The 10,352-nt window shown below is 42.4% G+C and overlaps 1 pseudogene; it reads right to left on the reverse strand.

Annotated features, from left to right (window-relative positions):
* Positions 1 to 697: 697 nt before the first annotated feature.
* LOC130552580 (uncharacterized) lies at positions 698 to 4,005 on the reverse strand (annotated as a pseudogene).
* Positions 4,006 to 10,352: the final 6,347 nt, after the last annotated feature.

Here is a 10,352-nt window from a genome sequence, read left to right on the forward strand (position 1 = left end):
GAGGGGTTCGGATGGAGATTTAACTTGTGATCGTCTGAAGCGGATGTAGGCTAGGAGGGATTGATAAAGCTGGATTGGGGAATTGAGATTGAAGATATAGATGAAATGGCCTCTCCCGGCCTGGTCGGTCTTGCTTCGCTTGATAAAAAATGAAATGGTTTCCGAATCGAGCACTGATAGATCCGAAAAGGTGGGGTGAACTGAGGGATCGAATTTGGACATGGTGGTGATTTCTGAGCATCTGAGGAATCCGAAGAAGGCCAAAATGAACATGGCGTCGAGTGTGCGTGCGGTGTGCTTGGTGTGATAGCCTCTGCGGAGGGTGGAAATGCATTTTGTTAGAATTTCTATGGTGATTGGTTGTCTGGCGTCTGGGTGGGTGGGTTGGGCTCTCTGGATGCCTTTGATGAGCATGGATGCTTGGGGGCTGGCTATGGTTGGGGAGAGTGTGTTGAAGATTAACTTGTGAAAAAAACTGAATTCCACTCAGGTATCCTTTAATTGAACTGGCTTGGAGATTTTTTGTTGTGTTGAGAAAGGAGATGAATGAAGTGATGGAGAGGAGAGAAAAATCCGGGAAGGGGAGGTTGTATGAGCGGTGAAACGTTTTGAAATTCCTCCATGCTGTAAGGTAAGAAAGTAGGGTCCTGGGGGAAACGGCTTGAATGATGGAGTTGAGGGAGGCGTCTAGCATGGCTTTTAGAGGGTGGTTCACTTGAAGATTAATTCCGAATATGGAGGGACAGGCGTTGGTAGGGGATCCGCGTCCTGCGCCAGCAGCCTGAATTTCTGAAATGAAAAGCTGGAAAGGGCGTCAGCTATCTGGTTTTTGGACCCGGGGACGTGTTTGCCTGTCAGAATGAACTGCTCGCAAGCTGAGATCCATATAAGGCGTCTGAGAAAAGGCATTAAGGCGGGTGAATGGGAGCGGCCTTTGTTGATGCAATGTACCGTTGCTTCGTTGTCACAGTGGACTATAATGCTGGAGGCGGACCATTCTTTCCCCCATAAATATGCTGTAACGACAAGTGGGTACAGCTCTAAAAGTGCTGATGACGCAAGAGGCTGCGGTAGACTTGTGAGCTGGGGGGGCCATGTGGACGCGAACCAGCGGCCTTGGTAAAATCCCCCGAAACCGACGGAAGGAGCTGCGTCGGTAAATAGGCGTATGTCGACGGGGAGAGAGACCATGTCGTTGTAAAAGTAAGACATTCCGTTCCATTGTTTGAGGAATTTGATCCATAGACTGAGCTCGTCGCTGCAAGAGCTGGTTATATGGATCGAATCCTCTAGTGCGTGAGCGGAAGATGCGAGGGAGAGGAGATGCGCGACGAACGGGCGACCTTGCGGGATGATGCGCATCGCGAAATTTAAGTGGCCGAGAATTGATGGTAGCTCGCGTTTAGAGCAATACGGCGTGTCTATGAGGGATGAAGCGATCAAAATCGTCCTATCGATCTTTTCCTTTGGCAGAGAAGCTTGGAATTTGAGCGTATAGAGCTTAATGCCTAGAAATTCGATGGACGTGCTGGGTCCCGCTGTTCATTCTTGTGCGAGAGGGACGCCGAGTTTCGCTAAGACTTCTTGGACGGTACCGGACGGAATACGGAATCGGGCGGCGAGATGATTAAGAAATCGTCTAGTAGATGTATGAGGTAAGGGATGGCGTAGTTGTTAGAGAGAATCCAACAGATTGCCTCTGACAACATGTCGAAAATCTTTGGGCTACTTCTGCATCCGAAAGTGAGGCGTACAGAAAAATAGAATTTCTCACGCCAACGGATGCAGAACAGGTGCCAAAATTTTGGATGTATCGGCATGATTTTGAATGCGGAGGTGATATCGACTTTGGCTAGCCAGGCGCCGCGTCCGGCCAATTTAATCAAAGTGATGGCTTGCTCAATATCGTGGTAATGTAAAGCGAATTCTTCAAGCGGAATTAAACTACTGATGCTTGGAAAGGGGGAGCCGTGGGGGGACGAGAGATCGAATATGAGGCGCTTTTTCCCTGAAAATTTTCGCGTGGCGACGCCGATGGGGCTGACGTGGAAAACAGGAAACGGTGGGGCGGAAAAAGGGCCGATCATGAATTTATCGTCAATCTCTTCTTTGATGAGGAGATCGACGGTTTCGGGTTCGGCGAGTGCCGACTGGAGATTAGGGCATATGAGGCTGTGGGAAAGTGGGTTTATAATGCCGGGATTGAAGCCTCGAGAGAAACCGTTTAAAAGGTAATCTGTGAATGCATGATCAGGGTGGAGAGATAATTCGGAAGCTAGGTGTAAAAAATTGACAGGAGTCGAGAGATATTTGTTAGATTGTTTATTGTCTGCTTTACTGACTGGGCAAACTATGCGCGCGTGGGCGCCGCCACAGTAAGTGCAAGCGTGTAGGTACCGGCAGCGTTGCCTTGTGCACCTGTTTGCGTTGAAGCTTCTGCAAACCTCGTAAACTGAGGTGTTGATGGTGTCAGGCTTGACTGGGAAGGCTTGGCGATTTGGCAGGCGCGGGACGTGGGCGGTGGAAACGGGAGGAGGCATAGTTTCGCCAGGGGAAATGGCGGGAGTGACCAGGGGACAAGCTGTGGTGTTGTGTGATACGGAGCGGCACACCGCGCAAGATATATTTTGTACGCCCAAAAACACCCTGTTGTGGAGCTCAGTGTCCAGAGCTCCCCAGTAGGGGCACTGGTTCCACTGAGCCACCCTTATGGCGCATTTTGCTGAAAACAGCTTGTGATACATGTAAAAATGTGCCCCCCCGTAGGAAAGCGCGAGCTCCGCAACTATGGCGAGATAGTCGCCGAGCTCACGCCTCCTGTGAGGGAACACCGTGCATACCACGTCAGTGAAGCGGGAAAATGCCATGGTGAATTCTGGGAAGGACAGAGTGCGGGAGTGACTGTGGGATGCGTTCTTGAAAGTAAACGAAAGGTCGCCGTAAGAAATCTGCCGATCTGCTGACAGGGGTGAAAGTGGTGATAGAAGATGAAATAAATCTATGTCCGCACCTGCCAAAATCTGCGTCCTGATGCTTGTGGAGACGGGGGGTGGTTCCAGGACCGGGGCGTTGCATGGCACCGGCATGGATGTTGCTGTAGCCAGTGAGAAACTTGGGCGTTGCCTGTGGTAGAGAGAGGAGGGAGGGAATAGCAGCCAATGGAGCGTCTAACGGAGGCAGTCTCACGTTAGCAGCGGCATCCATGGCAGGGGCCTGAGGGAAGTAGGACGGGCCGTACCCTTGGGTGAGGGGAGGAAAACCTAAAACCTGGGCCTGGGACGCTAACGGAGGCAGCCTCGCGTTAGGTGTTAACTGCGGAGCCGCTGTCCAGGAGCTTGGAGTGATGTGGGGGGAGGGGTTGATAAATTGTCGAACCGCTCTTGACGGCCGGCTCGCGTTGTCCTGGTAGCTGCGGAAATTTGGAGCCGGAAACGATTCCTCCAAATCACTGAGCTGGAAGGCGGCTTGCGGCAAAAGCTGCTCCTCTGGGGCGCGGCCCAGACTTGCAGACAGCCTGCTGCGGCGGCATGGTGGTTGGGAGTCTTGCCTCGCTGTCGAAGTGGAAGGGCCTGGCTGCGCTCGAGACGATCCGGGATCCTGGTTCGTCTCCTCTGAGGTCGAAGGCGGGGCCTCTGTCTGCAAAGAGGAGTATAGGCTGTACAGCTCTGCTTTGCTGTGCCGCTTGCTGGGGATGACGTCCCGCTTGGCCAAAGCTTGACGCAAGCCTGCGACGGTCCACTTCCCGATGGCTGGGATGGCCGTAAGTGCTGAAGTGTATGACGACGCTGGCGAGAGAAGTTGTTGCCCGGTTGGGCGCGGCGAGGCAGTGCATCGGCGCTTTGAAGCGCGTTGTGCGGACCGACGAAGCTGGCGGCCTTGTGGTGTAGCCTCAGGCTCCTTAGCTGCATCCGCGCCGGGACTGGAACGCTGAAGAGCGCTCGAATGTGCAGGAGAATCCTGAGCGGTAGGGCTGTCGTTGGCGACTGATGTCGGTGTCTCTGACATGTTGCAATGTTGCATTACTGTAGAGAAGGTGCAGGTAAGAATTCTGGTCTTGTTTATGCGGAGGCTCGCTTGAGCTGATAGGGAGAAAATCGTGATTGCTGGTAGCGAACCAGCCGAGTTTGATTATGTGTTCCGGCTTCACCTGAATTTTGTTAACGAAACTCGTTTGGATAGATGACGTGGTTGCCAATGGTGAACCGGCCGAGTTTGATTATGTGCTCCGGCTTCTCCCGAACTTTGTTAATAAAACATCATTTAAAAGGATAGTTTACCCCTAATTGATAATTCTGTCAAATCTGTATACATTTCTTTGTTCTGTTTAACACAAATAAAGATATTTGTAAGAATGTTAGCAATTTTCAGTTCTGGGACATCATTCACTCCCATGGGATTTTTTTTTATTTTGTTCTGTTGAACACAAAATTAGATATTTTTAAGAACTTAAGAAAACAAACCAGAAGTGATATACCAGAAGGGAAAATTGCTATCTTTCTTTCTTTCATTTAATGATGACAGAATTTCATTTTTGGAAATAATCACTTTAAAACAGCTTTCTCAGTTTTGTTGTTACAATGCACCATGTTATAATAATTATGTATATTATAATCTTTTTATATTCATTTTAGATATTTGACATATTTTATTGTCACTCAACCATATACACAAGTGCAACAGTAAGTGAAAAACTTTGGTGCAGTTCCGACCAACATGGCAGTATGACAGTATTGATATGGCAGGGCTTAAAGTTGAGTAAAAAATAAAAGTACATTATTAATGATAATAAAATCTTTGTTTTTATTAGAATAAAAATGATAGAATCCGATATTTCTAATGGAATTTCACAGTGTCAATTACAATGTTGCTTCTGTTATCATATTCAACAGTCATGGATACAAACTACCTAAGAGAGTGGTGTCGACTAAGAGACCGAGTTGATGCTCTTGCTGCGTCAAGCATCAGTTTGGATGATTCTCTTGATTTACACTTGGAGATCTATCTGGGGAGGGTCCATCATGCATGCAAGAAGATTTAGGCCTTTATGGGGAGGGTCCATCCATGCAAGGAGATGTATCTGGAGGGGGTCTATCCACACAAGGACGTTTATCTGAGGAGGGTCTGTCTGTGGAAGCAAATGCTGAAGAGGGTCCTTCAACTGGGGCTGGTTCAGTTATTCAGGATCTAGAGTATGGATACAAGGATGCTGCTGATTCGAGTGACTCTAATACAGATATCGATTTTTCAGACTCTGAAGACACACCATCATTACGAAAAGATTTGGCTGAATGGGCAACAACAACAGGTCAAACACATGCTTCGTTAAACAAGCTTATTGGACTTTTGAGAACACATGGACATGTACTTCCAAAAGACAGTAGAACACTGCTAGCAACCCCATCAGGGATCGATATAAAGAATATATATGGTGGTCAGTACACATACCATGGTTAGAACCGGGAATTCTCCAGTACCTTTCTCAAAACCCATCGTTCAAAGGTAGTATAGACCTTATCAATATAGACGGTCTACCAATATACAAGTCCAGTAAAACACATTTTTGGCCTATTCTTGCTAAAATTGATAATGTGGAGAGAAGGAGGAGGAGTAGTCATCGTCTAGCTGAAGCAATTGATTGTTCTGTCTTAGAAGTTTTGATAAAATGGAGGACCATGCGTATTGTGCACAAGAGCCGACAGAGCGTGAATCTCCGTCGTCAAAGAAGCGCAAACGTGATGCTGCCAAACGAATTAGAGACAAACGGCGGCAGAAATCCAGGATAAACATCGGTGTATCTATTACCAGATGGAAGGCACTGTTGAAAGACAAATGTTTTCAAGGCGACGCTGAAGTTGCCTGTTTTCTGCTAGACCGGTAAGATAATTCAACATTTTCAATGTTTCCACTTTTTCAATGTTTACCAAACAACTGTTTTGTTGAAACGATAACGTTAGCATTTTATACAAATGGCCATATAACCTCCGAATAATAATGTTTTTCCGTCCCTGCGGTACATACTCAGGTTGTTCCTGAATTTACAAAGGGGGAGACAAACGTCTACTAACTTACACCTAACTGCCTATGTGACTGTCAGATCAAACGCTTTGAACAGCGTTGCTATTTATGATTAGCTAACTTTAGTTACTTCACTACTCTCAGCGTGTACTAGATAGCACGCAAGAAATATATCTAATTATAGAATTGTAACAGTAACTTTCGCAATAGAATACATGTTAAATGATTAATTACGTTAATATATTGCCTTACCTTTGTAAAGAAACATCGTTGCTTGTATCACTGCTATCCGCTGTCTCAGTAGACGACATCTTTTTTTACTGTTGCGGCCACCGTCGTACTTCGAAAGGGAGGGGTGAGCAAATGACTCAGAGATTCGTTGCAAAATTATAATACAACGCTAGTGGCCACTGATTTTCAGGAACTGCGCCTTTAATTCTTATTGGAATATTCCAAGTAAATAATACATCGTTACTTCATTACAGCTTCTGGGACTCGGTGCCACACCAGCACACCGCCACAAGGTAAATTTGAAGATGACAAATGCCTGCCATGGTTTTTTATTTCGTAATATGAAACAATCCACTAGTAATATTTTCAAATGCCATTACAGCCAGCAGGTCTCAGCGCCAGCCACATGGCACTACCAGGACTCCACGCAACAGATATTCTCAAGGTTAGTATAGACATGATATGCATGTTAAGCTCAGTTAAGGAAATTGTTATAATTTTGCAAAATAAACAAATTAGAAGAATTATTAGGAAAATCATGTTTTTCTAAAACATTGTATGTGATACATCTGTTTGCTTACTGTTCATACATTTTTCAGAAAAGCAAGACAAGTTTCCAATGTCTGAAAAAGTAAGTATTGAATAGTTTTTTTTGATAAAATATTTGATTTTCCTGATTCGGGACTGTGGCATTACAGACTCTCCACTTTATCCTTGAACTGCTGGTAGATTCCAGGCAACAGTTTTTCTCCTTGTTGCCATGTCATACAGATGAGGAGGAAGAGATTTGTGTTCATTTGTCATGTTATAGATTATTAAAGTAATCATACCTCAGTATTGTCTTTTTGATCTTTTATGGTATTTAAAAGTAACCCAATGCCTTTGTTGCATTTAGGATTCCAAAGAAAGGTTCTGATGCTGCTGCTAGAAATAAAATAAGAGCTAAGAAGAGTTGGACAAAGGGTTGAACCAGACACTGTGTTCCACCTGTCTACTTTGGAGAGCGTAGAGGAATTACAGCACTTGGAAAGGAAGTTGGTAAATGAGGAGACCCGGGTAACAATGGTAAAAATAAACTGTTAACGCCACATTTCCTCATTATTAAAATCCATTATTTATTTTAACTATAAAATTGAAATAATTACTGAACAATAGCATGTTGCATACAGAACATGTGCTGATAGAATATTATTCCTTTTCATAGTAAAATAACAAAAAGATTATATTTTAATCTTAAAAATTATTTTTATTTAATCAAGTTTAAATATACAACAAATAAAAATTGGAATACAAAGGCATATAGTACACTGAAGCACATATTACTTGCCAAGTACTGACATGTTATGTGTTGTTCAGGTGTCAGCGCTGTGCAAAATAGTAGGAAGAAACCTCAAGGACAGTGCAAGAAGGATGCTGGATAGGTAAAGCCTAGTTCTTCATACTTATTTTTTTCATGAGGTCCCAATGAAAAGTAAAAATAAAAAAATAATGTTTAAAATGTCTTCGTCCACAATTGTTAAACACTTTTTTTTTAGGGTTTTAAATAATTCCCTTATGTCCAAATTTAATATGAAGGGGGGTGGACCACTGCAGAAGGAGGCATTTGAGAAGACTGCAGTATTCACAGTCATAAGAGGTGTGTGTGTGTAACAATACATATATTTCAGTATACGAAATGTTAACAAAAATAAGGGATTTTGATGTTTTTCATCTAGGTAAAATGGCCATATCCTTAAAAAACATTGTAATGCAACTATGCTTCATCTTAAAATTAATACATTTTTAAAGTTGCTTATTTGTTTTTCAAGTTCTCAATATTGTAAGTGGTTATAAACAAAGAATTTGTATTAATAAGATTTTTTTTAAGTAATTATCAAACTCTCTTGGTTAAAAAAGTAAAAAATATAATTCACTTAAGCATACTGTATTAGTGATTCTTATTTCAGTCACAGAAATTACATTTATTTATTACATACAGCAATTAGATTAGATTAGTTTTTTTATGTAATACAGTTCCCTTTCTGTCGGTCTCTCGACGTTGTGTCGAACTGACAGAATGGGGTTTGTCTTGAGAACCTAACATCTTCTGAGTATTTAGAAAAGGCCAATGAAAATTGGCGAATGAAATTTGCATGCCGGGCTCCTCCCCGGATGTCCGGGTATAAGAGGGAAGCCGGCGTGCTCATTCATTCACCTTTTGTTCTTCAGAGCCTACGCATCTGATGAGCTTCTCTACGATCTTATTTCAGCTTTTGAAAGCTCGCGGTTTTCCGGCAAGCTTTGAATGGCCATTTGGCAGATTTTTTAACGCAAATCTGGCAACTCTGGGATCTTCCCCGCTAAACTAATGTAAACGAAGGCGCTGCTACACCATTGATAGCGCTCTAAAAAGGCAAATAGAACAATAAAAGACGAAAAGGCACATGTTAAAGTTTGGTGTTATCATCTGTGGGTTACGATCAGTCAAAGATCGTAGAAACATTGTCATGAAAATGATCGGCATAACGGCTAAATGGTAAATAAGCATCACATACACCTTGAACTACGCGTGCGTGTTAACTTCTGATCTGCTGCTGTATCATTTAAAGCGATTTGGAAAATGAATGATGTTTTTACTGAAGTAACTATAGTTGAAGTATTCCTGTTGAAATAAAAACAATAGAACCCTGCCCAAAATACAACAGAAAATGTAATGGATTTAATGGTTATAATGGGAATTGTACTATGGATACTTGTTGTCTACTTGTATGTGATGGATTTTATTGGTGGGATGGTACCCAAACACACTACAAAGAGGAATTTAATTTAAAAATCTCATTCTACTTCAAAAATTCATTGTTTTTTTCTGCAGGGATGGTATTTGCAGTAAAACCACAGTATCCACAAATTTACCATTTTCTATATATAGGAACCATACTCCAATTAATAATCTTTAGTAAAACCACAGCAACTAAACATACCATAGTTTAATTATACTAGCTATAGTTTATGTTTGTAGTTAAATTATGGTAATACAAATGGTAATAAATCCAACAAACACATGGCTTCTACACTTGACTATTTACAAGAACCTTACTACTTACTGGTAAATTGCTGCTAAAACTGGTAAAGGGAATATACAAAATAAAAGAACACGGCTCATAAATACATATAGGCCTAGGGGGCTAATGAGGATAATTAGGCTAAATGATCATACAGGATTATATCTAAACTAAACATATATGTGCTAAACATATAAAGCTCTTAAAGGAGTTGCTCACTGCAAAATTTGCCCCCATTGACTTTCCATAGTAGGAATAAAAATGACTATGGAAAGTCAATGGGGGCAAATTTTGAAGTGAACTACTCTTTTAATACAACTGATACTGTGAGCTACTCAGTGTATTTCAGTAGGTTGCTTCAGAGGCATAAGGTATACGACAATAAAACAATGCACAACTGACATAAAGGAAATGTACTTTTAATACTTGAGTACTTTTAAAAGCACGTACTTCTGTACTTTTACTTAAGTAAGAATCTGTCTTTACAACTTTTAACTTGTAGTGGAGTAATATTTGACCAGTAGTATCTGTACTTTCACTCAAGTAAGGAAGTTGTGGTACTTCGTCCACCTCTGTACAGATACAGTTTTTTTTTTCTCACTGGATTTGCAAAGCAGTGTGAATCGATCTATGAGTGTTCGTTCACGGATGGGACGATTGTGAAAGAATGTTGTGAACTAAATCATACATAGCATACGTCCCCATAGCTATTGTGGCAGTACTATATGGGCAGAAGTTTTGTCCCTTTACAGACTTACAAATCTACACTTCATCAAAATATATTTTCATGCATCTGTGTGAAAGTGTGATTCACGTTTTTCTTGCTGCTATTGTACGCCTGAGATCTTGATATGTAGCATGAAGTTCTTGTTCCTCTCCAATGATGTCTGTGGAAAATTGATGTATTGTCCAGCATCAGTCATATTGGATACATTTTGCAATCGCGATTTTATCATCACATAATGTATACTCTGCGAGATTATGTGCTTGTATTGGGTGAAACAAAACACTCAATTTTCACACATCTCCACTAATGGAGTGGCATTAGTGGTCCCTTCAGTGTTT

Source organism: Triplophysa rosa, linkage group LG4, assembly GCF_024868665.1.
Source record: "Triplophysa rosa linkage group LG4, Trosa_1v2, whole genome shotgun sequence".
NCBI classification, from domain to species: domain Eukaryota; kingdom Metazoa; phylum Chordata; class Actinopteri; order Cypriniformes; family Nemacheilidae; genus Triplophysa; species Triplophysa rosa.